General features: G+C 32.8%; 1 protein-coding gene and 1 long non-coding RNA gene across 4 annotated transcripts in view; one reads left to right on the forward strand and one right to left on the reverse strand.

Moving 5' to 3' along the window:
• LOC145260258 (uncharacterized) overlaps nt 1–27811 on the reverse strand; it is a 280225-nt gene that overhangs the window by 96119 nt on the left and 156295 nt on the right. The window lies entirely within an intron of this gene.
• The window catches only part of LOC145260248 (solute carrier family 22 member 21-like), a 154511-nt gene continuing 129861 nt past the window's right edge, over nt 3162–27811 (forward strand). For 2 of the 3 annotated variants that reach the window (XM_080118076.1, XM_080118080.1), the window contains exon 1: nt 3162–3618. The gene's annotated coding sequence lies outside the window, so the exon portion shown is untranslated. The remainder of the gene's footprint in view (nt 3619–27811) is intronic. The other variant, XM_080118079.1, reaches the window with a different exon arrangement.

Raw genomic sequence — 27811 nt, forward strand, 5'->3', positions numbered from 1 at the left:
ACATCACTTCAGCGACTGCTGTTGCTACTAATTCACTGCTGTATCGAAAAGAGAAGTAACAAGTGAATAGACAGAATGAAAGCATGAAAGGAAGATCACTGGGGGTATTTTATTGAAAGCAGACGAGTGCCGTACATTGTTATTACATATATGTTTATGAGGGCAAAAAAAATTAGACTGAAATTAAACAAGGAACAAGTGAATTCATTGGAAGCCTGGAAAAATCATGGATTACAATAGAAAAATGCGAGCATGAAAAATATGGTTAAGCTTAAACATGAAAAAGTAAAGGACTAGTTGTTTAAACTGGAAAAGAAAAGGAAAAGATATTCTAGCAAAAAGTATAATAAATTTATAACTTAAAATATTGTAGCATTAAGAAGTTTTTTTAATTCAATTTATAACATTATATAATTAATTCTTAATGCTGCAATATTTCAAGAATATCTTGTATTGTAATATATATATATATATATATATATATATATATATATATATATATATATATATATATATATATTTGTTATTGTTGTTTTTTCAAGCGATACATACGGTTAATATTGGCTCCGCCTCGAAGTTCATTTTTTTTATTTACTTAGAAAGTCGCCCTTTTTAATTTGTTTGGACGTATATAACATTTTTATTTATTTATTATTGTAAAAAACAGTAATCTATATATATATATATATATATATATATATATATATATATATATATATATATATATATATAGGAGCAAACAGTTAATAAGACATGTTAAAAACACTTTGAAAAAAAGTTAAAAACATATTTAATCTGAAAAGGAAACACTTGATAAGTGATTTATTTTATATTTATATTATTTTATTTATAAATTTATTTATTTTATTTATATATTTTTATATTTATATATTTATATTATTTATTTCATTTATATATTTATTTTATTTATATATTTATTTATTTCATTTATATATTTATTTTATTTATATATATATTTATTTTATTTATATATTTATTTATTTTATTTATATATTTATTTATTTCATTTATATATTTATTTATTTTATTTTATTTTATATTTATATTATTTATTCCATTTATATATATATTTATTTTATTTATATATTTATATATTTATATATATATTTATTTTATTTATATATTTATACTATTTATTTCATTTATATATTTATTTATTTTATTTTATATTTATATTGTTTATTTCATTTATATATTTATTTATTTTATTTTATATTTATATTATTTATTTCATTTATATATTTGTTTATTTTATTTATATATTTTATATTTATATATTTATTTTATTCATATATTTATTTATTTCATATTTATATTTTATTTTATAAGATTTATTTTATATATATATATATATATATATATATATATATATATATATATATATATATATATATTATACTAGCAAAAGTACCCGTCGTTGACTGGGTTCAAAAACAGCCTACAGAAAATGGACTCTCATTTATGAAAGTATGATAGGAAAAGGAAGGGTTGTAAAGAGATAGCTTCGAATTTGGGGGTATCAAAACCAAAGCAAAATATGATGAAAGTAAAAATAAAATAGATAAACACCATAATTTATTATACCATACCTGTTCACTCTGAAACACTTATCACAATATTCTGTGGATCTATATAAAAAAACCTTGTTAAACTTTGTGACATATTTCCATTCTATGGAGGTGAGGCGCGAATGAACACCCCATAATTTTATTATACCATATTTCTTCAAGCTGAAACATAATTATCAAAGTATACTTACGAAGATAGATATGAAAATTCTTTATTACAGTTTTTGCCTATTTCCATTTTGTGGAGGTCAGGCGCGAACGCAGACCCAACTATTTTATTATACCATCCCTATTTAAGTTAAAACATACTTATCAAAGTATTATTATGTACATCTATATCAAAAACACTTGTAAACGTGTTTTTTTTTAATTTCTAAATTTTTTATTTCACACTTTGTGGACCAGGCGCGTATGCAGACCCCACAATTTTAATGAATCATCATTATGCCAGATCAAACATACCCATTCCTGTGTCTTGATACATCTTCTATTATTATGTGTGATCAGTTTTCTATAATAGTCAACCATATAGGAGCCTATTCGTGACCAGACACACACACACAGACGTTCACCTTTATATATATATATATATATATATATATATATATATATATATATATATATATATATATATATAATAAACTATAATATAAACTCAACTTGTGTGTGTGTGTGTGTGTGTGTGTGTGTGTGTGTGTGTGTGTGTGTGTGTGTGTGTGTGTGTGTGTGTGTGTGTGTGTGCCTGTCTATACAGGAATAGGCTCCTACATGATTTTATTTTATATTAAATTAACCACATGCAATGATAGAAGAGATATCACACCATCGCCAATGGGGGTGGGGCCCCAGGGATGAAACCCTATGCGTGCTCACACTATTTCAAGTAAAGCTACCAAATTTGGCACCAAAAGTTTGTAGCTCTTTCTTTACACCTACATCCCCTTTTCATAACCTTTCATAAATAATAGTCCATTTTTTAAAGATTTTTTTTAACCCAGTCAGCAAAGTGTATTTCTGCTAGTATATATATATATATATATATATATATATATATCATATATATATATATATATATATATGATATATATATATATCATAGTCCATTTATATATATATATATATATATATATATATATATATATATATATATATATATATATATATATATATATATATATTAGTATGAACATATAATCATGGCCATGGCAAATAAGCTAATCAGCCTGATTATTTCCTGTGAGAATAAAACGTGCACGTTTCTATGCAGCTTACTTGCCATCGATGATTTAATAGTTTTCTGAATGAATGAAACATGGTCTTTTTTTTTTTTTTAAAGTAGGATCAAGCCACAAAGTGAATGTGGTATTTTGGCAAGTGTCTAGCATCGGATAAGTCCAAAATTTGTAACAACCGACCCTCCGTCACTTTTCCCCCCAAAACCATTAAATTTTTTGATTATGTCAACTAAAATAGCTGACATGATACCATAGATATAATTTTATACTACCAAGATCTACTCACGTATATAAGTAAATACTGTACGCCATCCTTTATGCTCATATACACACAATAATAAATGATACGTTCATGCGCAAAACTTGTCAGACACAGCGATCAGAGCTATTGGTTCTAGACGTTTTTGCGTATGCGCGCACACACACGCGCGCATACGTGCGCCTGTTGCGTCTTACGCCGTTTAGATGTTATGCTTTATTTACTACGGAAACGCCCGAAATAATCCGAAAATCTGCGCTTAAATACGCGTGTCTGTGACGTCACCGTCTCAAATGGATTGCCGCGAACGTTCGTACTTTTGCTTTTCACGACAACATAGTAAGTTTTTTGTTTTGCTTGGAGATGCCATGTCAATCCCAGCGTCTGAAGAAAAATGGATCATTTTTTTTCTTTAAATGACCCTGCATATTTGTTTGCTTTTCAAATTAAAATAGTTTGATTCTATTTAAAACAGCAACAAAATAAAAACTATACTTTTTTATTTTCTTGGGGGAAAAAAAACACAAAAAAAACGGTAAGTGAAAACTATTTTTCTAGCTTTTAATGACAATGTTGAAATAGTCGCTCTGTCTGATAGACTCTCTATTAATATATCTGTGTTTCTCGTCTATACGCAACTTTAATAAATCTAGACTGAATTATTTTTGTGGTTTTAACCATTAAGCGAATATTTTTGAAAAAAAAAAAATAGAATCTTTATTTTATTGAACCACCTTCGTCTCTGATGTTTTTTTAATTTATTTTTTCCCTAACTCTAAGTTCGAGTGGCAAGCCATTCTAAAATCATTAACTTTAAATCTGAATACACCCCACGAAAAAAAAAAAAAAATCTTTCTCGACGGCTCAAAATTCGTTAAAAAAAAAAAAAAAAAAGACGGGAGTGATTCTAAAAAAAACAAACAAAAAAATAAAAATAAAACAAATTTTGGTACTCATGCAGAACACGGAACGTGCTGAAATACTAACGTTAGAAATCAATTTTTAACATGGAGCCCCCCCCCCCTTAGGGCATGGTCCGTATTCTACATAAGTACCCAAATTTGTAAAATCCTGCTTTAAAAAAATTCTTCAAGTCTTCCAGCCGGCAATATGTTTTCAAGGCAATTATACACATACACACACACACACACACACACACACATATATATATATATATATATATATATATATATATATATATATATATATATATATATATATAATGTAAATATTAATAATGTATTTTGTTCAGGTGAATTGTCATTTATAAAACTTTAAAATTTACTTAAGTTGGTGAGTTTTAAAGACTAAATATGTGTGTTGTTTTTGTTAAGAAACTTATTTTGTTTACTACAGAATTTGAACCACCCTAACCAACTTTTGCCGAATTAAATGTACAACTTAGGGTCAGTAGAGTTTTTTTTTTTTTTTCATGTCCGTTTAGAGTCTGTAAAAGCACCATTTAGTTTAGCATAAAACTATAATAGAGTACGGAGTAAAAAAAAAAAAAAAAAAGCTAGAGTTCATTGTCATTAAAGTGGTCTTTAGCTAACATTACTGGCCTGGGACATGCCGGATTCCGGTACATACATTTGTCACGAGTTAACAAGTGTCCAATCTGGTGGACCTGAACGAGACCCCCCCCCCCCAGAACGGCTTTCGAATAAACACCCCCAACCTCCCGATGCTAAGAACCACTTTCGTTTTTTGCAATTTTTTTTCAGTGGCTTGATTGGACACTAATTACCGGGAGGGGAGATTCTCGTTCGTTCTGAGTAAAAAAAAAAAAAAAAAAAAAAAAAAAATGCTGTCTCGTTAAAGCTATATTGAACGTCGATAATTGTTCAAAAGTCGAAAAGTAAACAAAATACTTGTAGAATATTACATTTTCGCGCGATTGGCGACATTAGGCGTGTTAAAAATACCTAATTTTTCTATAATAATAAATTTTGGTACTTATGCAGAATATGGACCGTGCTATTTTTTAGATATGATTTTCGAGTTAAATGCAAGTTTTACGGTATCTATTGTTAAGTGAAAGTACAGAATAGTTACAGAATGCCCCTGCCCCTCTCATGTTAAAAATGAGTTTCTAATAACGTTAATTTCAGCATAAGTACCAGGCTTAAAAAATAGGTTCAAATTCTGTAGAAAAGTACCTAATTACTTGATTTGATTTTGTGGTATGTATAAAAACACGCACCCAATTTGGAGTTTACATTGTGTGTGTGTGTGTGTGTGTGTGTGTGTGTGTGTCTAAACCACACGACAAGCACACATCCACTTTGAATTAACGTTCAGTTGCGCTTAGATTTCTATGTTGACTAATTATTAAAGTTATTTTCTTGTTTCTTTTGACTAATCCAGATTTAATCAGATTCATGTCGACTACTAGCAAGCTTTTTATTTTGCCATTTTTGTTATTTTGTTTATCGATCGGATTCAAAAGTTAAAGTCGGATTAAAAATCAGCCGACTGGAGTGAAAGTAAAAATAATGAACAGCATTCGTGCGATTGCAGATGATCTATATCAACCGTACTATTTTCGGATGCGTTACACTTTTTTGTTTTCTACTCAAACGTGTTTGTTTATATTGTTCATCATTATAGCGTTAGTATTGTTAGTAATTGCTTGTTGGCTGAGATCAAAGTTTAGTATTAAAAAAAAAAAAAAAAAAAAAAAAAGCGATTTGTTTTGGGAATCTTAAGTAGGACGACCCCTGGTGTGACAGTGTGACAGTGTGACACTGGTATTATGGTGACTGAGAATTATGTTAGACAACTCAAAGGTACAATGACAAGGATGTTCATAGATCTCTCCCCCCCTCCCTACTTTTTTGATTGGCCTTGTGTCTAATTTTGTTTTGTCAACTTCTGTTTTCGAAATGAAATAAACTAATCAAAGTGTAGTATCTGTTTTGATACTACACTTCATCTGTTCTGTCCTTATCCAATGAAATAGAAATACTTCGAGAATGAAGCAATTAAAAGAGAGCTGGATCCCCACCTCCACATTAAAAACCGACCTTGTGTTTAACTCTACCCTCAGAGGAGGAAGGGGGGTGTAAATTAATCGTCATCGCAATTTGCTTTCTAGATAGTAATGTAATGATGTTCTAGTTCTTTGCCCTCCCACCACCAGTCCACCACCACTTAAAACATTCGCAGCAAAGACTCGTCTAACGTCAACCATCGCAAAGAATTTCCCATCTTACTTCTGTGTACCTGAACCTAACGGGAACATTCACGAACAAAGTTTCTTTCAAAACCCTTCCCATTTGTGTAATATGATACTGATGGGCTGTTCTGCTTGTCAGCTGACTACATGATCGTTTTCAAGTCCAATGTTAACAAATTCTCGTTGAGCCGCCCACTTTAATAATCAAATTCTGACTGCTTAACCGATATTTTCCAATCCTCTCAAAGGTGTTGTTAATCGCCAACTGACAACCTCATTAACACTTATCCTCATGATAGCATTAAAAAAAAAAAAAAGCAACGTTGTTGGTTGCTTAAGGCATCTTTAGGTCATTTTATGCTGAAATCTTATGCTTTGTATAGGATTGATTTGTAGATTGATTTGTTTTATCGGCATATATTTTGTAACCAAATAGTTTGGGTGCTTCTTCGGCAGTTTAAGGACCGTGCTATTTTTAGACCCGATTTTAAAGATTTCTCCCCCCCTCTCTCTCTCTCCCTCCTCTCTCTCTCTGAGTTAAACAGTATTACTACTTGGGGTGACATCCCCTTCTGCTTATAATAGACGATTCTAATCTTTCTATACTTTATTACCTTTGACTGTTAATAGATGGAGCAAGATGGAAGATTCTGGCACTTTTGATAAATTCATTTCCCTTGGGTTCTTATAATTTTATTTTTATATTTTTTTTCTCAATATCTATTTCAATTTACATGAGGTTGATCGGCATCACCTGTATATGGGAGTTGTATTGTGTAAATTATCTCTTTAATTCTAATTTCTCCTAGACTGTTTTCCAGGTTTTTCAAAACTGTTTCTAATGCTCTTAATATTATTTGTATTACAGTAACTTTATTTTTTTTTTCATAATCCACGTGCTTAGTTTTTCTGATCTTCACTCTGTGCATGCTGGGACGGCGAACTCTATGATTTTGATGTTTTTTTTTTTTTTTTGCTTCTTGTTGTCTTGTTCCCTTGCTTGGGTGAGTTTGTTTGTACTCCCATGTCTTGAGAATTTTATGATTTTCATTCTCTACTACTGGCTCTGGTTTGTGTCGGTCCTATTTGTCTGCATGTTAGCATAGTTTCAAGTGGACTATTTTCCCTATGCCGCCATCTGTTTTTGTGTTCCTTCAAACAAGTTTGCTGCATTCATCATTATCATTTATCATTTCATCTTTCTCCAGAGTTTACATTTACGGTTTTTCTAGATTTTATCTTAGTTTTTATAAAGTTGTTTTGATCCCTTTGTTTTGTACAACTGTTGATAATGATTTCGTTTCTTTTCTAGAACCGTAGGTATCAATGTTTGTCACGTGTTCACATTGCCTCTCAATTGGGCAGTTCTGTGTCCTCTGCTTCGAGTTTTCCTCTTTCATCTTTAGTAGTGCACATCATCCCATTTCGAAATGTTCTGGCTAAAGATTCTTGTCATATCAAGATCAGAAGAGGAATTTTCGAAGGGGGTAGCCTCTTTTGTTTACTTTCTTGTTTGGCGATAGATCCATTCAGCAAGCTACCCATTAAAAGTCAGAGTGCCTACAAGTCCCAAACAAGAGTCAACCACCTGCTCTTCATGGACAACATCAAGGTGTATGCCAGATCAGACGCTGACTTGAGTCAACTCTTGCATAACTTCTCGAGAAATATTTGAATAAAGTTTGGTTTGGACAAATGTACCAAGTGCTCCATCAGAGTTGGGAAGAAGGTCCAAACAGAAAACATTAAGTTGAAGATACTGATATCAAGGATCTAGAAGAGCAGGAAAAATACAAATACCTTGGCATAAAAGAGAAAGATTATATTCAACATGCCAAGATGAGAGAAAAAATTGGCAGTGAATATTTTCGCGGTGTAAGAAAAAAAAAAAAACGGAGCTTATAAGCAAAGTAACTGCCATTAATCAACTAGCCATAACTGTGATAACATACATTTTTAACATTGTTGACTGGCCACAAAGGCACATAAACAAAATAGACACTGAAACGTGGAAAATGTTCATACTGTAATAATATATACAAACCAGCATCTGCATAGGCTGAAGGTATGGCCTCTTAGAAATCGACCATCAGCACTGTGCCACTATTGTGAGCACTGGGCAATATATGATGAGTTCCCAAAATCCAAGTTTGTAATAACATTTTCATTGGTGTGTCACGCTCAAGTTTGTGATAACATTTTCATTGGTGTGTCACGCTCAAGTTTGTAATAACATTTTCATTGTTGTGTCACGCTCAAGTTTGTAATAGCATTTTCATTGTTGTGTCACGCTCAAGTTTGTAATAGCATTTTCATTGTTGTGTCACGCTCAAGTTTGAAATAACATTTTCATGGGTGTGTCATGCTCAAGTTTGAAATAACATTTTCATTGGTGTGTCATGCTCAAGTTTGTAATAACATTTTCATTGTTGTGTCACGCTCAAGTTTGTAATAATATTTTCATTGTTGTGTCACGCTCAAGTTTGGAATAACATTGTTGTGTCACGCTCAAGTTTGTAATAACATTTTCATTGTTGTGTCACGCTCAAGTTTGTAATAACATTTTCATTGTTGTGTCATGCTCAAGTTTGTAATAACATTTTCATTGTTGTGTCACACTCAAGTTTGTAATAACATTTTCATTGTTGTGTCACGCTCAAGTTTGTAATAACATTTTCATTGTTGTGTCACACTCAAGTTTGTAATAACATTTTCATTGTTGTGTCATGCTCAAGTTTGTAATAGCATTTTCATTGGTGTGTCACGCTCAAGTTTGTAATAATATTTTCATTGTTGTGTCATGCTCAAGTTTGTAATAGCATTTTCATTGGTGTGTCACGCTCAAGTTTGTAATAACATTTTCATTGTTGTGTCACACTCAAGTTTGTGATAACATTTTCATTGTTGTGTCACGCTCAAGTTTGTAATAACATTTTCATTGTTGTGTCACACTCAAGTTTGTAATAACATTGTTGTGTCACACTCAAGTTTGTAATAACATTTTCATTGTTGTGTCATGCTCAAGTTTGTAATAGCATTTTCATTGGTGTGTCACGCTCAAGTTTGTAATAATATTTTCATTGTTGTGTCACGCTCAAGTTTGGAATAACATTGTTGTGTCACGCTCAAGTTTGTAATAACATTTTCATTGTTGTGTCACGCTCAAGTTTGGAATAACATTTTCATTGTTGTGTCACGCTCAAGTTTGTAATAACATTTTCATTGTTGTGTCACGCTCAAGTTTGTAATAACATTTTCATTGTTGTGTCATGCTCAAGTTTGTAATAATATTTTCATTGTTGTGTCACGCTCAAGTTTGTAATAACATTTTCATTGTTGTGTCACACTCAAGTTTGTAATAACATTTTCATTGTTGTGTCACGCTCAAGTTTGTAATAACATTGTTGTGTCACGCTCAAGTTTGTAATAACATTTTCATTGTTGTGTCACGCTCAAGTTTGTAATAACTTTGTTGTGTCACGCTCGAGTTTGTAATAACATTTTCATTGTTGTGTCATGCTCAAGTTTTAAATAACATTTTCATTGTTGTGTCACGCTCAAGTTTGTAATAACATTTTCATTGTTGTGTCACACTCAAGTTTGTAATAACATTTTCATTGTTGTGTCACGCTCAAGTTTGTAATAACATTTTCATTGTTGTGTCACACTCAAGTTTGTAATAACATTTTCATTGTTGTGTCACGCTCAAGTTTGTAATAACATTTTCATTGTTGTGTCACGCTCAAGTTTGTAATAACATTTTCATTGTTGTGTCACGCACAAGTTTGTAATAACATTTTCATTGTTGTGTCACACTCAAGTTTGTAATAACATTTTCATTGTTGTGTCACACTCAAGTTTGTAATAACATTTTCATTGTTGTGTCACGCTCAAGTTTGTAATAACATTGTTGTGTCACACTCAAGTTTGTAATAACATTTTCATTGTTGTGTCACGCTCAAGTTTGTAATAACATTGTTGTGTCACACTCAAGTTTGTAATAACATTTTCATTGTTGTGTCATGCTCAAGTTTGTAATAACATTTTCATTGTTGTGTCACACTCAAGTTTGTAATAACATTTTCATTGTTGTGTCACGCTCAAGTTTGTAATAACATTGTTGTGTCACACTCAAGTTTGTAATAACATTTTCATTGTTGTGTCACGCTCAAGTTTGTAATAACATTGTTGTGTCACACTCAAGTTTGGAATAATATTTTCATTGTTGTGTCACGCTCAAGTTTGGAATAACATTTTCATTGTTGTGTCACGCTCAAGTTTGTAATAACATTTTCATTGTTGTGTCACGCTCAAGTTTGTAATAACATTTTCATTGTTGTGTCACGCTCAAGTTTGTAATAACATTGTTGTGTCACACTCAAGTTTGTAATAACATTTTCATTGTTGTGTCACGCTCAAGTTTGTAATAACATTGTTGTGTCACGCTCAAGTTTGTAATAACATTTTCATTGTTGTGTCATGCTCAAGTTTGTAATAACATTTTCATTGTTGTGTCACGCTCAAGTTTGTAATAACATTTTCATTTATGTGTCACACTCAAGTTTGTAATAACATTTTCATTTATGTGTCACGCTCAAGTTTGTAATAACATTGTTGTGTCACACTCAAGTTTGTAATAACATTTTCATTGTTGTGTCACGCTCAAGTTTGTAATAACATTGTTGTGTCACACTCAAGTTTGTAATAACATTTTCATTGTTGTGTCACGCTCAAGTTTGTAATAACATTGTTGTGTCACACTCAAGTTTGGAATAATATTTTCATTGTTGTGTCACGCTCAAGTTTGGAATAACATTTTCATTGTTGTGTCACGCTCAAGTTTGTAATAACATTTTCATTGTTGTGTCACGCTCAAGTTTGTAATAACATTTTCATTGTTGTGTCACGCTCAAGTTTGTAATAACATTGTTGTGTCACACTCAAGTTTGTAATAACATTTTCATTGTTGTGTCACGCTCAAGTTTGTAATAACATTTTCATTGTTGTGTCACGCTCAAGTTTGTAATAACATTTTCATTGTTGTGTCACGCTCAAGTTTGTAATAACATTGTTGTGTCACGCTCAAGTTTGGAATAATATTTTCATTGTTGTGTCACGCTCAAGTTTGTAATAACATTTTCATTGTTGTGTCACGCTCAAGTTTGTAATAACATTTTCATTGTGTCACACTCAAGTTTGTAATAACATTTTCATTGTTGTGTCACGCTCAAGTTTGTAATAACATTGTTGTGTCACACTCAAGTTTGTAATAACATTTTCATTGTTGTGTCACGCTCAAGTTTGTAATAACATTTTCATTGTTGTGTCACGCTCAAGTTTGTAATAACATTTTCATTGTTGTGTCACGCTCAAGTTTGTAATAACATTGTTGTGTCACACTCAAGTTTGTAATAACATTTTCATTGTTGTGTCACGCTCAAGTTTGTAATAACATTGTTGTGTCACACTCAAGTTTGTAATAACATTTTCATTGTTGTGTCACGCTCAAGTTTGTAATAACATTGTTGTGTCACACTCAAGTTTGGAATAATATTTTCATTGTTGTGTCACGCTCAAGTTTGGAATAACATTGTTGTGTCACACTCAAGTTTGTAATAACATTTTCATTGTTGTGTCACGCTCAAGTTTGTAATAATATTTTCATTGTTGTGTCACGCTCAAGTTTGGAATAACATTGTTGTGTCACGCTCAAGTTTGTAATAACATTTTCATTGTTGTGTCACGCTCAAGTTTGTAATAACATTTTCATTGTTGTGTCACAGATATCGGATTTTTATCAGAAAATGCGTACATTAAATGGACTAAAAATTGTCCTTTCTTGTTTATAAGCATTTGAATATTCAAAATTCTGATTTCACTCTGTATTTTCTTTTACTATCCGATGCAACTAGCGTTACTTTCTTCCGGTTGAAACTGCTCTTTGTTTTTTGTCAACGTTTTCAGTGCCTTTCATCTTATGTTATCTTAACGTATGGAAGGCTGATTCTTTCAACACCTTCCGTCCATGGCATGTTTCTTTTATCTAAAAAAAATAAAAAAAAATGCAGCACATCTTTATTTCTGAAATGCAAGTATTTTTTTCTGAAAAACATTTTTGGAACCGGTTTCTGTAAACGTACATTTTTTTTTGCATGTAAAAGACATTATTTTTCTTCGCTGCATTCTATTTTTGACAAAAGATAAAAGAAACTATTACAGCCACACACACAAAAACAACTTTAATAATACTTTTTTGATTTATGCAGGTTTTAATGTAGTTTCAAAGCAATAAGCATATAAATGATTGCTTAGCTTTCTAAGGTTTTTGACGCATCTACGCATCTCAATGAGAGGCTTCGTCCGTCGGTCATGACAAGCTTAAGTTTAAAATAACATCTTGTTGCTAAATGCGTTTTATTTTTTTTATTTTATTGTATACTAGCGGGGGGTACCCGGCATTTCCCGGGTGTTTGGAGGTGTGTGTGGTTTTGGGTAAATCAAAACAAGAGAATAATAAAAAATCGTTTTGGTAGGTAAGTAGGAAGAATCAAAGTCGAAGCTTCGAGGCGCAGTTGGAAAATAATAAAGTGTGAAAAAAAAAGTGCGACGTTAACCGTTCGCCGATCAAGAAATAGTAACGGAAATATGTTTGAATTGACAGGTGCCCGCAATAAATTTAACGCCGTTACTTCTATTTGACCTCATTAATAGAGAAATTAATAGAGAAAATATATTGATGTTAAGATTATTTGCTCTTATGTAAATTAGATTAATAAAAACCAGCAGAACCCGTAGAAATTCCAGGGTAGTTGAAAATTTTAAAAACACAAATAAAACGAATAAAAATAGAATAAAACAAATGACAACTTTAAAACAATTTTTTAGCAAATTCTTCTTTAACCTTTTCAAAACTAAAAAAGAATTTTTTTTTTTTTAATTAGATTTTTTGCAAGGAAAATTCAACATGACAGGTTTTTTTTTTTTCTGAATAATTATTTTATAAAAATTATAAAGGAACGCCTGTCAAATTCACTTGCATATTTTAAAAAAAATTGTAAAAAAAAATTAGTCCTTTCTCAACATGGCCCTTTTTTTCTAATTATCAAATAAAATAGCTAGTTTGAAACTAAACAGACAGTCATGTTTTTTTTTTTGTTTTTTTTTTTAATTTTTGGAAAGAAGATGGTTTTAATGATTTTTAACCGATAACACGACTATAAAGGGATGTAATTCGTTTCTCATTAATTAATGTTTGCAATGATGATGGCTTTTTGTGACTCGGCGTACGGACAAGTAAATTATTTAGATAACCTTCTGTCAAACAGTTTGTTCTTTTGTAAACCGGAAGTCATTTTTAGTCATTATTCTGTGTAATCTTCATGCATCTTGCTAACTTGTGGAACTGAAAAATGTATTTGTAATGTGCATAACTGAAAGATGTATTTAGATAATTAATTCCTATTTCAGTCACATAAATTAATTCGAGTTAAAAGACGCATTTAAGCTAGATTGTTTTGTTCTCTTCACTAAAGATAATTTTTTTTTTACAAAGGAATCACAACTTATAAAAGCCCAGAACCCACTCGAGGATATGGTTTAAAAAGTGTACAATATCATAGTAACCGTTAAAAGTGTAAATTTGGTAAATCGGATTACTTAAGGGGAATTGCTCGTCAAGAACTTGTTTACGTTGGACTCGAAAACGACCATATTGTAGTTAGATAGAAAGCAGGTAAACGGAAGAGAGTTCCACAGGTGTGCAGTTCTAAGAAAGAAGCTTTGTTCATGGAATTTACGTTTAGGTTTAGGCACAGATAAAGAGTGGGGGGAAATTATTGATAGTGTTTTCAGTTAGATGAGTGTTTCTTGTGAATGTTCAGCAAGGGGGGGGACCATAGATTGGAGTTCAGACGAGCACTTGCCATAAAAATAACAATAAAACAGAGACAGGCTCGCAATGTCTCTTCTGTGATAAAGAGATTGCAGGGAAAAGAAAAAGGCATCCACCACTAGGCTACAAAGTCTATGATTGAAGCATTTTATGGCTGTAAAAAGCGCAAAAAATTGGCTCTGAATGATGGATCATCCCCTTAATGTGCGACCTTAAGGGCACATGTCACATAGCCCATTACACAATGTAGGTTATTAGCTTTCAAACGAGCCTTCATTTGTTAAATTCTGATCAATAGTCTCTGAGAATTTGAACATAAAATTGCCAAAAAAGGTGGTATATTTATCTATCTACTGGTAGCCAAATTGAATATTAAAATGCTCATATCTTTAGTTTTTTGGACGAAACTACACATAAATTTGCAGGCTTTTTGAAGATTATAATACTATTCTATGGTTAAGATTTTATGACAATTGGTAAAGTGTGTGTGTGTGTGTGTGTGTGTGTGTGTAATATATATATATATATATATATATCAGTTTTAGTTTTATGCCGTTTAGTTTTGCTTCTGTGGTTGTCTCCTCTGTAGCCTTGCCAGGCCACTAATATATACACTTCTAAAGTTGAATTTCTTTCTCGCTCTGACATTGATATTAAAACAAACTCAATCATGGACATGAGAGCCACAACATGAAGGTTAATTTGTATATTCCTTCCTAAACCAAGCGTTAATTAATTACTTATGTTTCATTATGAAACTTAGCTGGGTGTCCAGTGTTGCCCGGGTGTTTGGAGGTGTGTGTTGAGCAAAAAAAAAAGTGGTAGTAGGCAGGTAGGCTCAAACCCGTACCGCGAAAGTGGAAAAGAACATAAAAAAAAAAAAAACTAATGTCTTTGCTGTTGTGTCCATCGCCAAATCGGAAGTGACGATGGTTTAAATTAAGGCTAGCCAATCGAAAAGAGAGGATGACTTTCGAAAATATAGGCGAAAAAAAGCGACCCCTCCCTGTAGAAAAGTGCCCAGTTGAGGGTGAAAGAATTAATGTTTTTAACCAATTTTTCAATATTTGTCTTCTGAAGGGTTGAGCTTCAAAACAATATCGAGTTCGTAAAAATCAAAAAAAAAGTCTAAAGTTTTAGGCATACATACATACATGCATTTAAACAGACAGGTGAGATTTATATTATAGACTAGCGGAGGTACCGGGTGTGGTGAGGGGTAAATCAAAACAAAATGGAAAATAAAGCAAACGTAATAACCCTGTTTAAATATTATAAAAAAAAAATAATTAAAAAACCGTTGAACGTGAAGCAAAATAAAGCATGTGACCGATATTAAAATTTTAAAAAAATTGAAAAAAAAAAAAAAAAATAGCGAACTTGATGGAAAAAAAACCCCCGGAAAAAATGGCATAAATAACACTGTTTTAATATTAAAACTTTAAAAATCGAAAAAAAATATCTATCTCGGCTTGAACATGCAATCTTAAGATATGACGCTGCCACTTTAACGACTGATCTATGACCGCGTGAGTGAAATTAGGCCATTTTTTTTTTTTTTAATATTTAAACTAATACAAGAAAGAACGATTTTTGTGCATTTGTGTTTGGCTAAATTCTCATGAAGGAATGAATTTTAGCTACCCCTCCCTGTAGAAAAGTGCCCAGTTGAGAGTGAAAGAATTAATGTTTTAGCCAATTTTTCGATATTGATCAAGCTTTATTGCTTTTCTGGACGTCCCTGCCAAAAAGCAAAACAAAGATGCGGCAATTAAAAAGAAATCTCGAAAATAATGTGTAAAAGTCGAGCAAATTAAAGATAAACATGACCTCCGTTCATAACTCATATATATTATGATTTAGACAGTATATAAAAAGTTTTAAGGAGTGACCCCACCGAGCGCCCCCCCCCTTCCAAAAGCCTTTGCCGGATATACACAAACACACACACACACATACACATTTTCGCTTTTATATATATATAGATGATTGGTTTCATTTCACTATTACATTGAATTTATGCATAGTTTCTACATTCTGCATAATTGAATAGAATTTAAGATGAATAGACTGATATATAAACGTGACTAAGTCGGTGTGTGTGAGGAGTCTCTACCAAACTCCTCTCTGAATATTTGGTCTACAGAGTTTAAATTTGATATATATATTACTGCGAGTAATTATATAAAGTGATACCAATCATGCTGAATAGGAGGTACAAAACAAAGATGTTAAGAGAAGAGACGATAATAACTAGACTCCAAATAGGATACACTCATGCTACTTACTGGTATTTTCTGAAAGAAGAAGAAGCACCATTTTGCAGAACATATTGATCACCCTACACAGTACAGCATATACTGAAAAGCTGTGTGGACTTTGATCAGATCTAACTGAAACAATACCAGGAAAAATAACTTTGATCAGATCTAACTGAAACAATACCAGGAAAAATAACTTTGATCAGATCTAACTGAAACAATACCAGGAAAAATAACTTAAGAACGGAAATCTTACGCAAGGTTAGCCCAGAAAATGTTTTTTTAATTCCTAGAAGCGATAGAAATGTATAACAAGATATGGTCGAAAACTTCCACGGATCATAAATTCTATTTGAAAGTCAGTTTCTTCTGTTAAGAAGAGTAGAAAGTTGATCTTCTGTTTAATTGCTTCCCTTATTTTGTGTTTTAGTCCTCGTATTCCAAGAGTGATTTCTGACAGAAAGGGAAGAATTGCTGTTGTTTGGGTCAGAATCTGTTCCATTTAACACTTATCTTGGGCAAGTTTTTGATCATGAAGTGATATTTTTTTTTCTTTTGGTTCCTTACATCAAGTGGTTTCGTGCCTTGTCTTGAGCGATTTCCATAAACAAAAAAACTAATCAAACCTTTTAAAATTGCAGACATTTTTCTTTTTACTATTTTAATTCATATCAAAGTGTTTGCACTTTTTTTACTCTGTTTTATGTTAACTTAGTTATGGAAATTTAAGGTGTTTATATTTTTTTTATTTTTTTTTTATATCTTTTTTAGTTTTATTCAAATAGTTTTTTTAATGAATTAATTTGAAACCGTTGTACGGCAGCACCCTTTAGATGTGCTTAAAATGCGTCCATCCAAGTTACGAGTTAGCCAATGAAAATGCTATTATGAACCTAACCACAAATGAAAATAGTATCTCAAACTTGAATATAACAGACCGATGAAAATGCGATTTCAAAATTATACATGACAAACCAAAGAAAATGCTATTTCAGACTGAGCCGTTACAGACAAAAAAAGGCTATTTTAAACTTAAACATGGTAGATGGCTGAAAAAAATACTATTTTAAACTTTAGCATGACAATTTGATGAAAAGACTGTTTCAAACTTAAGCATGACAGACCAACACTCTTATGGAAATTCGAGATCGCATTAAAAAAAAAAAAAAACTAATTAGTACTATTGTTATTAATTGGAAGTTTTAAATTATTACTTTTCTTTTAGCATTTTAATCCTGGAGGCTTTATATAAAATTTGAACAAAACTGAATTGGTCATTGATTTTACGGATAGTTTGTGTTTTTTTGTTCGTTTTTTTTTTTTTTTTTAAAGAATATTTAAAAAATTGTGTTTGAAAACCTTATTGACACACATAACTAAAATAATGCATTTTGATAGTGGTAATTGGTTACCATAGATGTGATATGTATACTAGCAGGCTGCTTGGCATTGTCTTAAATATATTTTAGTTTATGCAGATTTCGTATCAAATTATAAATTATTATAAAGTCAATACTCTGTTGATTATTATATTGTGCCCAGTATATGGTAGTAATTTCAAAAGTTAAAAAAAATGTTACTTGGATGCCATCAGCTAGAATTGAAACCAAAACGTTTAGCACTTCATCGTTATTTGATATCATCTGAGCTAAGATGACATGCATAATAAAACATTACAAATTAACCGACTTTAACATAAAAATGTATATTTGCGCATGTGTAGAGGAGCACTTTAAGTTGACAAATTCCAATTTGTTTGAATTTTGACCCCTTAGCTATTTTTACAGACTAAAAACCAAATCTAGCTTGTTTCACGGATCCAGATCTCCTATATATTACGTTTCAAGTCTGTAGGCTAAAAAGTTGACAGTTTGGTAGAGACCATTCTGCCCACAGATAGACAAGGTCACTTATATATATTATACTAAAGCCGAATTAATCAACGTTAGTTTCCCCAAGGTTTTCTCCTATATATTTTAAAGGAGAGTAGAAAGCGGACCTTGGGTTTCCTTTCAGCAGGCTGATAACTCTTGCTTTTCTTATTTTGTCTTTTAGTCCTCACATTCCATGAGCGATGTTTCTGACTAAAGAGGGAAAAATTTTTGTTTTCTGGGTCAGCATCTATCCATGTAATACATATTTTTGGTTGGTTTTTAACATCACCGATCGCACCTAACAGACTCGGATAAAAAAAAAAAAATAAACAGAAACAAACGGAAAATAAAAATAAAATAAAAAAAAGTTTGTTTTTAAATAATTGGCATTTGTCATTTAAACATCACCACTCGCCACTGACAAGTTAAAATTTAAATGTGTTGCTTTCAAATAAAAAAAAAGAAAAGAGAAGAGAAAAATTTTTTTTTTTAAACTTTAATTTCTATTTTTTAATATATTAAGTCAACGTTCGTCACATGTAATCTATTTATTAATGATCACCATGGTTAAAGGTCTGGTATTGAGCTCGACAATGGCGTTTACTTTCCACTTGCCCTATAAAGTAACTCATGTAGGATGTGTAATTTTTTTTTTTTTTTTTTACATAGGTATCACCACTTATCAAGGCCCGAAAGCCACTCGAAGATAAAGGTTAAAGAGTGTACAGTAGTCAATTGGACAATATAGTAAAACTTATCACTTTGCTGGTCAAGCTCCCCTCACATGTCCTCGTGAAGAAACCTAGTTTCACTAAGTTGGGTGGGTGTGAAAAGTGTTGCCTTTGGTGCTATAATTGAGATCGGGTTGAATTGTGTGTGTACTTGCCATTGGGGACTGCTTGTGAATCAAAGAATTCCCATTTAACGCTTTCTATGAATGCGTGCCTCTAAGGTTTTCTTTGAGCTTAGGGAATAACCAAGAGCCACAGGGAGCAAGGTCTGGACTATAGGTAGGGTGATGAACTATCTTGATGCCCATCTTGCTCAAATAGTCTGTGACAAGGTTGGAGTTGTGGACTGCACCCTTGGGACAAACTTCACGCAAATCTTCCACATCTTCAGTTCTTTGTGAATAATTGTATGTACAGTTCCCACACTGACATCAAACTGTGCACTTATTGTCTCTATAGATACACAACGGTCCTTATCCATGAAATTCTTTTTGACCAATCAACTCTGGTGTTCGGACTTCCTTACTCCTCCCATATCTCTCATCATTCCCCACAGGCTCCCTTAAATCTTTTATGCCACTCAAAAACTGATGCTCAATTCATACAAGATGGTACCAGAAGCAGTCTGAAGCATTCCATACATTTCTGTGGCATTTTTTCCAAGTTTAAAACAGAATTTTATTGCAAATCGTTCTTTTAATTGTCCTCACGTCAAGATTGCATTTTTGAAATTCGCTAGCTGTGGCAATCAGGCTTTAGTAAGGTGTATTCCAATTCTTGGTGTAGCTGTTCATTTGAACCTAAAATCATAAAAATTGGCCAGTCATCTCATAAGATGTATAGCAATAACATACAAAATTTTCAATAGTCTACAACAATTTTAAATGTCTGTACAAAAAAACTCCAGAAACTTATTGAAGGCACCCCATACTTAACCACACACACAAAAATTCTCTATGGCCAGAAATCAGATTTCTTTGACATTAACTCCGGAGTTAGACAAGGCTATTATGAACCTAATCATGTTCTTTCACCCACACTGTCTAATTATGCCATTGACTGGAACATTTGCAACACACTTGCCAAGTTTCTTGGTGTCTTTGTTGGCTGCAACCTTGTCCTAACTGAATTTGACTATGCTGGCGACATAACCATTCTCAGAGAAAACGTTGCCAACATCTAATCAGCCGTAGACAAAATGCACCACTTTACGTCTAAAATTGGTATGAAAGTAAACGCTTTGAAAACAAAAGTCCTCTCTGCAGGATTCCTACCCTCCAAGAAAAGCACAATTCTTCTCAATCTGGAAACCCAAGAGGAGGTAGATTACTTAAAATACTTGGCTTCAATGTTTGTCGCTACAGTTCAGGAGTATGATGATATCGATGTCCGAATCAACAATGTCTACCATACTTCCAGTCACCTACAACCCCATCTATGGTCTCGTCCTGAGATCACAATAGGCACGAAAGTTTATATTTATCAGGCGGTTGTTTGGACGATCCTACTCTATGACTGTGAGACCTGGCTGATGAGAGCTGCGGATATCAAAAGGTTGGCAGTGTTTAACCTATATTATCGCTGGCAAATTCTGCGGGTCTACTGGCACCATTTTATTTCAAATCTGGATGTGATGCAGGATAATCTCTCTTAACAAGTCTCTTTTAATTATGAGACTTTGTTGGTTTGGTCATGCTGCGTGCCACAATACAGAATTCATCCACAAAGTAATAGCTTTAGAGCCACTCCAAAATTGGCTTAAACACCCGAGAGGCCAGCTGAAAACATGGTGACACCCCATCAAAGCTGACATCGAACTTACTTCCAGTCCACAGTTCCACAATATTTGCTACTGGTCCTGGGACTGATTACCTATAACTATCTTGGTTGCTGCGGACCGTTGTGCATGGTCTGCGTACTTGAGATGCTTTGTGTTCTATTATAGGAAGCGGCTCGACTCATGCTGGATAAATGTTGCCAAGTTAAGTTAGTATTTTTGTTTATTTTTATATCAAGTGGCTTCATGCCTTGTTTGGAGCTATTTCCATTAAAAAAGAAAGTCATATGAAATACTTGCTAAATTATTCTTTAGTTTTGGGATTGAGATATGTTTTGAAAAAATCTTTTAGTTGTTGCAATCAGCTTTAATTTAAAATGAACTCACTAAGTGACCCTTCCATTACTATGTTTCCATCGATCAATCTCGTCTTATCTTATTTGATGTGGTCACTTTCATATTCTTGTTCAAGGTTGCCAGATTGGCCTTTTTAAAGCAGTTTGGCCTTCAAAATTTGTATTTGGCCTTTTTAAAAGCATAATATATGGACTAACTAAAGAACAAGCAGAATATTATATACATTATATTCGAAAACAGGGTTATATCAAAGGGGGTTCATTCTTATATTCACGTTCAGGGTTGCCAGATAGGGTTTGTTAAAGCCAAATTTTATGAATGAGGCTTTTTTGTAACAGTTTGGCCTTTTTCAAAGTAAACTGTATGGATTAACAAGAGAACAAGAAGAATATTATATAAATTATTAATAAATAAATATTTTTATCGGATGCTTTTGGTCCCCCGATTTATCGGAGAGGGACCTATGTTTTAAGTGGCGTGCATCCGTTATTCCAGACGATTTAGTTTTTCCTGAAATTGTATTTCATTAAATAGATGTGCATAGTAAAAAAAAATTTTTTGCGAAAATTCCCGTTGCGTTCACAGGGGCTCAAGAGGTCAAAACTGACACGTTTTGACCCATAACTTTTGATCCATCCATTAGATTTTTCTGAAACCTGGCCAAAATATGGAGCCCATTATTAATATAAATCCAGTATGGATGACCCTGGCAAAATTCTGGTTCACGTCCCCGGGGACTTTTAGTGCTAATTTTTGTGGCTCTTTTTTCATATTTCTTAACAAAAACTTGATATGTCTGACTATATAGTGGTTTTTCATGGTGATCAACTCAAATATACATGTGTTAAGGACTGAAATAGCACCGTTATCCATTTACACTTGGATTCAGCGTCCCCAGGGGTTCAAAAGAGGTCAAAAATGCCCCAAAATGACCAAAAATGACACTTTTTGCCCGATAGCATTTGATCCATCCATTAGATTTTCCTAAAACTTAGCCAACATGTGGAGGCCATTGTTTTTAATATAAATTCAGTATGGGTGACTCTGGAAAATTCTGGTTTGCATCCCTAAAAAAAAACATGCCTTTTTGGAGCTTTTTTTTTTCGTAATACTCAAAAGCTTGACATGTATGTCTATATAGAGGTTTTTCATGGTACTGAATTCAAATATACTTGTCTTAAGGTGTGAAACTGCACCGTTTGTCCATTTTCACTAGGATTTGGCATTCCCAGGAGCTCAAAAGGGGTCATAAATGCCCCAAAATTGCAAAAAAAAATTACACTTTTTTACCACTTAACTTTTGCCCCATCCATTAGATTTTTCTGAAACTTGGTGAAAATGTGAAGGCAATATTGATCCTACACACTTCTCACATTCATCATTTCTTCACTATTTTTTGTGGTGTCATCTCACATGCAGCACCAGAAGGGGACCACGCATGCACGGCTTGTTTATTTTATGCTCATCAGTATGGTCTTCAAAAATTTCCTACCTAGCTCAGGTTGTTTTGGTTGGATAATGTTAGCGTAAAATTTGCTGGTAAAACCAAATAATATAATTTTGTATTTGTCTATTATAAATACTTGTGTGTGTGTGTGTGTATATATATATGTTAATGTTGGTACGATTAATCGGAATCCGGAATTGGTAAAATCTGAACATTTTGGGGTATCGGAATCAGAAAATGGGTGCTTATTTTCTGATGCAAAAAACGATTCCTTTTATCATTCTTCATCTGATTTTATTTAAAACAAAATCTTCCACTGCTGGTCGTAATAATGAAAAAATATTTATTGATTTTAAACTACTAGTACAACTAAAATCTAAAGATCACCACCCCCACAAGCGTGTTTGTTAGATTTGAGAAATTATATACACATTTAACATGCATTTTATAAAATAATGGGGAGGGGGAAATAACAATATAGTTAAATATTTATAGATTTATGAAAAATCTGAATTGGGAATTTTGTACGGAATTGGTAATTGTATTAGAATCGGGGAATTTAGTGCAGAATTCATAATTGTATCGGAATCGGGGAAAAATATTGGAATCGCTGTATGCTTTTAGAAAAACTAAAATTTAGAAAAAACGGCATTTTTTTTTTTTTTTTTGAAAAAAGAAATGTACCATAAATTGCAAATATATTCATTACTGGGCAATACCGCATCAGGACAACTAGTTAATTGTAAGCTGCAAAAAAAAAAAAATCTTTAAAAAAAAAAAGCATTACAATTTTATAATTACATGACCTGTTTCTTATTCGGTTACTGACATCTGATGAACTTTAATAACACTTGTCAATGAAATAAGATTAATGATAATCACTTTAGCATACATTTTGTTTTGTTTTTTATCATGTAATGCTAAACCAAGATATTTATGTTCTGCATAGTTATTTTGTTTACCACCAAATATTGAATGTACACAAGTTACTTAATTTCATTTGTTTGCTTGTAAGAACATGTTTTATGTCTCTACCTCTTTGCACATTTGCATATGACGAGAGTGCAGGTGGCCAAATAGTTACCGACTCAAATTGTGGAATTGATGAACCAAGTTCCTATTTCACCAAAATTTATTATATTCACTTGTATAATGAAAAACGTTTTTGATTCCTTCAAATTGTGGAATTGATGAACCGAGTTCAAATCTCACCAAAATTTATTATATTCACTTGTACATTTAAAAACGATTTTGATTCTCTCAAACTATTAGAATAAAAAGCATTAATAACATTTAATTATAATTACTATTATTCTTATATTGCATAAAACAACAAAAGATGTTTTGATTTTTAAATAAATCATTATGATAATAAAGATGAATATTTCACACATGCATGGAGTATTGTTGCCCCAACTTTTTTTTTTATTATTGAAATTGCTCCAGACAAGGCATGGAACCACTTGATGTAAGGAGCTGAAAAATAAAAGTACTACTTCAAGGTTATAAACTAGCCAACAATAGGTGTTAACAGTAAAAAAAACAACAATTCTTCCCTCTTTGTCAGAAATATTGCTCATGAAATGTGAGGACTAACGGACAAAATAAGGGAAATCTGGGCTCATGCATCTATCACTAGTTTTTTTTTCTTCTTAGACAGAGTTTAAAATAGTTTCAAATCTAATAGGTCACGCTTTGTAAACTAAGTTCCAACCCCTGTCCCATCGACGCAATGTTGCTTCCCTGTTCTTATTTTACAAGTACTTCAATGGAATATGATCTGATGAACTTGTAGAACTTGTACCTCTGACGAACCCGACAAGCAGAAAAATCCCACCCTTCACTGTAAAGATCCTTAGATGCCGGAAAGCTTTCTACTTTAACAGTTTCGTGCCTCAAACTGCTAAATTTTGGAATTCCTTCCCTCTTGCTTGTTTCTCTGACAGTATTAGTATATATATATATATATATATATATATATATATATATATATATATATATATATATACGGCATAATCACATTGACATACCTGTTCTTGTCAGATCACCAAAGGTAAGTAATGATGAGCTTAGCCAGCACAAATGGGCGAACATTTGGGAATAGCAGGTGCTGTATCTGCTCTCTGCTTATCTCGGCATTGTTTCCAGTTGACCTAAATTTCTACTTGCCACTGAAATAAAATGGTGCCGACTCATGAGATGTGCACGACTCTTGCCACAAAAAATTTCATGCGCAAGTCACAACACTAACAAAAAAAAACCTTCAATCTCACATTGGCCCGACAAGTCATCTGCAGATCCACAAAATCCAGTCAACTACAAACCAGTGATGTTCGTGGTCTTCATTGACAACGATGAACATCACAGTGTGCAGAAATTTAAATATAATTCGATATCTTACTGCTCAACTTCCTATATAATGCCCCGATAGGCATAGCCCCACATAGTAGCCGTTAATAATTTACATGCATGTGCACAGACTTGTTTTAAAAGAGATATGATGACAGACATAGAGAAATCAAGATGTACGGAACCAGTCAAGAAAGCCAGTTGTGCAGTTTGGAAAAGTTTTTCTGTAGTTAGCTGATCAGTGGAAAGTGATGTCTCTCAGAGTGGTGGCAATAGTTATCTATATTGCTTTAATAACAGAAACAGTAATTATTTAGTAATGTGTAGTGATAAGTAGTAAGATTGTATGTTAAAAAAAAAAAGGTTTAATGCTCTCAAAATTAATACTGGGTTGTTTACAAGGGCCAATGATGTAACAGATAAAGTACTAAGTTAAATTCGGTTGTACGTGAAACTCTTCTGGAGATTGGAGGTTCAATTCTTAATGTGGGCAATACTAAAAATATAGTCGCAAATTACTTCAGATTTTTACCCGGTCATGGCTGATGGAACGAGTTGGGTTAAGTAGAGTTACATTTGAAATTTTGTATAGATTCTCAAGTCTGACAAGATACAAAAAGGTCGGTGGTTACATCGGCTGTAATGTTGTGACAATAATACTCCAAATAATGACAACAGTGGTCCGAATAATCTAAATAATACAGTTCACACAACGTGATTAATGGTTTTATTGATGATGTCATTATGAGTACATGTCGTATAGTAGATATTGGCTAATTAGTATTGGTGATGATATAATGACATTTATCAATTACTAGCGGAGATACCCGGCGTTGCCCGGGTGTGTAGAGGTGTAGTAAGGACCTCCCCCCCCAAAGGCGGTAGTAGCGGGGGGGGGGGGATCAAAACAACAGTAGATAGTTTGGGTGGAGAGAGGTGTTAAAAAAAAAGTGGTAGTAGGTAGGCAGGCTCGAACCTGCAATGCGAAGGGTGAAAAGAAGGTGACGTCTTTGCCGATGCGTCCATGGCAAAACCGGAAGTCATGAATGTTGAATTAAGCGTAGTCAATGCAATGGTGATGATGACTTGCGAAAATGTTGGTGAAAAAGCGAGACATACAAACGCACACACACATATTTTGCCCTTTATATATATAGACTAACGGGGGTGTCCAGTGTTTCCCGGGTGTTTGGAGGTGTGTGTTGAGGGAGAGGGGGGGCTAAATCAAAACAAAATGGAAACTCAAGAATAAGCGAAGTAATAACCCTGTTTAAATATTATTTTAAAAAAAACGATGTTAAACTTAAAAGAATCGAGAAAAAAAAAACACAGCAAATGTGATGAAAAACAAAAAACCCAGCATAAATAAACCTGTTTAGTTTTAAAACTTTAAAAATCGAAAAAAAAAAGTTTATCTGATACCTCGGATCGAACCTGCAATTTAAAGATAACAACACTGCCACTTTGACCATTGTACCATGAGCGCATGAGCGAATTTGTGTCAATTTTTATAATATTTAAACTAATTCAAGTACACAATGTCTTTTGCGTATGCGTATTGCGTATTTGGCTAGACTGTCATGAACGAACAATTTTTTGCTACCCCTCCCTGTAGAAAAGTGTCCCGTTGAGGGTGAAGGAATTAATGTTTTTAGCCAATTTTTCGATATCTGTTGTCTAAAGGTTCGAGCTTCAAAATGATATCTATCTGGTGAAAATCCGTCGCCTGTGTGGAAAGTTTTTGTGAGACATACAAACGCACACACATTTTGCCTTCTATATATATATATATGTATATATGTACTAGCGGGGGTACCCGGCGTTGCCCGGGTGTTTGGAGGTGTGTGTGCTGTTAAATAAAAAAGAAACCGGGGGAGGGGGGGGGGGGTAAAAGTTGGTAGGATCGAACCCGAAGCCTTGAGGCGAAGTTTGGCCAGCCAGAATGAGTTACTGAAAGATGTTTGAATTTATTTAAGTAAGAACCAAATTGACAGGTGGCCACACGAAAGTCATAGAGTGTTACGACAACGACGATAGCAATAGCTATTCAGCAAATGAGGTCTTGTTTGTTATAAGTGAAGTAAAAAAAATAAATAAATAAAAATGAACGATAAAACTTACACGGGGCGGGGGGGGGGGGGTAATCAAAACATCGAAAAAAACACAAAAAAAGTTTAACGTGAGGCAAACAAACGATGTTAAATGTAAAAATCGACAAAACAAAAAAGAAAACATAAAAACGAACGTTAAAATCAAAAAAAAAAAAAAACGTGAAAAATGGCTTAAATAGGCCTGTTTCGATATTAAAATTTAAAAAATCGGTGGGTACAAAGTAAAAAAAAAACAGAAAAACAAACGTTACGTGAAAAATGGCTTAAATAACACTGGTTCAACATTTAAATTTAAAAAATCGAAAAAAAAGAAAGACATCTCACACCACGATTCGAACCCAAAACATTTAGATAACGAACCAACGCGCTAACCAACTGAGCTAACGCGACGTACATTAAATTTAGTCAGTTCTTCAACTATTTAAAGTAAATCAGGTTATGAAGTCATCTGACGCATGCGTAGAACCAGTCGTCATCACGAGGGGACGGTTTTTGTTGACACCCCCCTGTCGAAAATTGTCGATTTCGGGGTGAAAAAATGAACGTTTTTGGCCAATTTTTCGATATTTTTGGGGCGAAGGATAAGGCTTCAATATGATACTGAGTTTGTGAATTTCTGTCTGTCGAAAGTTTTAGCGGACACACAAAACATTCATTTTTTTCATCCTGAAATCGACAATTTTCTATAGGGGGGGGTCAACAAAAACCGTCCTCTCATAACGACGACCAGTTCTACACATGCATCAGATGAT

The sequence above is a fragment of the Euprymna scolopes genome, chromosome 3 (assembly GCF_053919585.1).
Source record: "Euprymna scolopes isolate OS-2025 chromosome 3, ASM5391958v1, whole genome shotgun sequence".
NCBI classification, from domain to species: Eukaryota; Metazoa; Mollusca; class Cephalopoda; order Sepiida; family Sepiolidae; genus Euprymna; species Euprymna scolopes.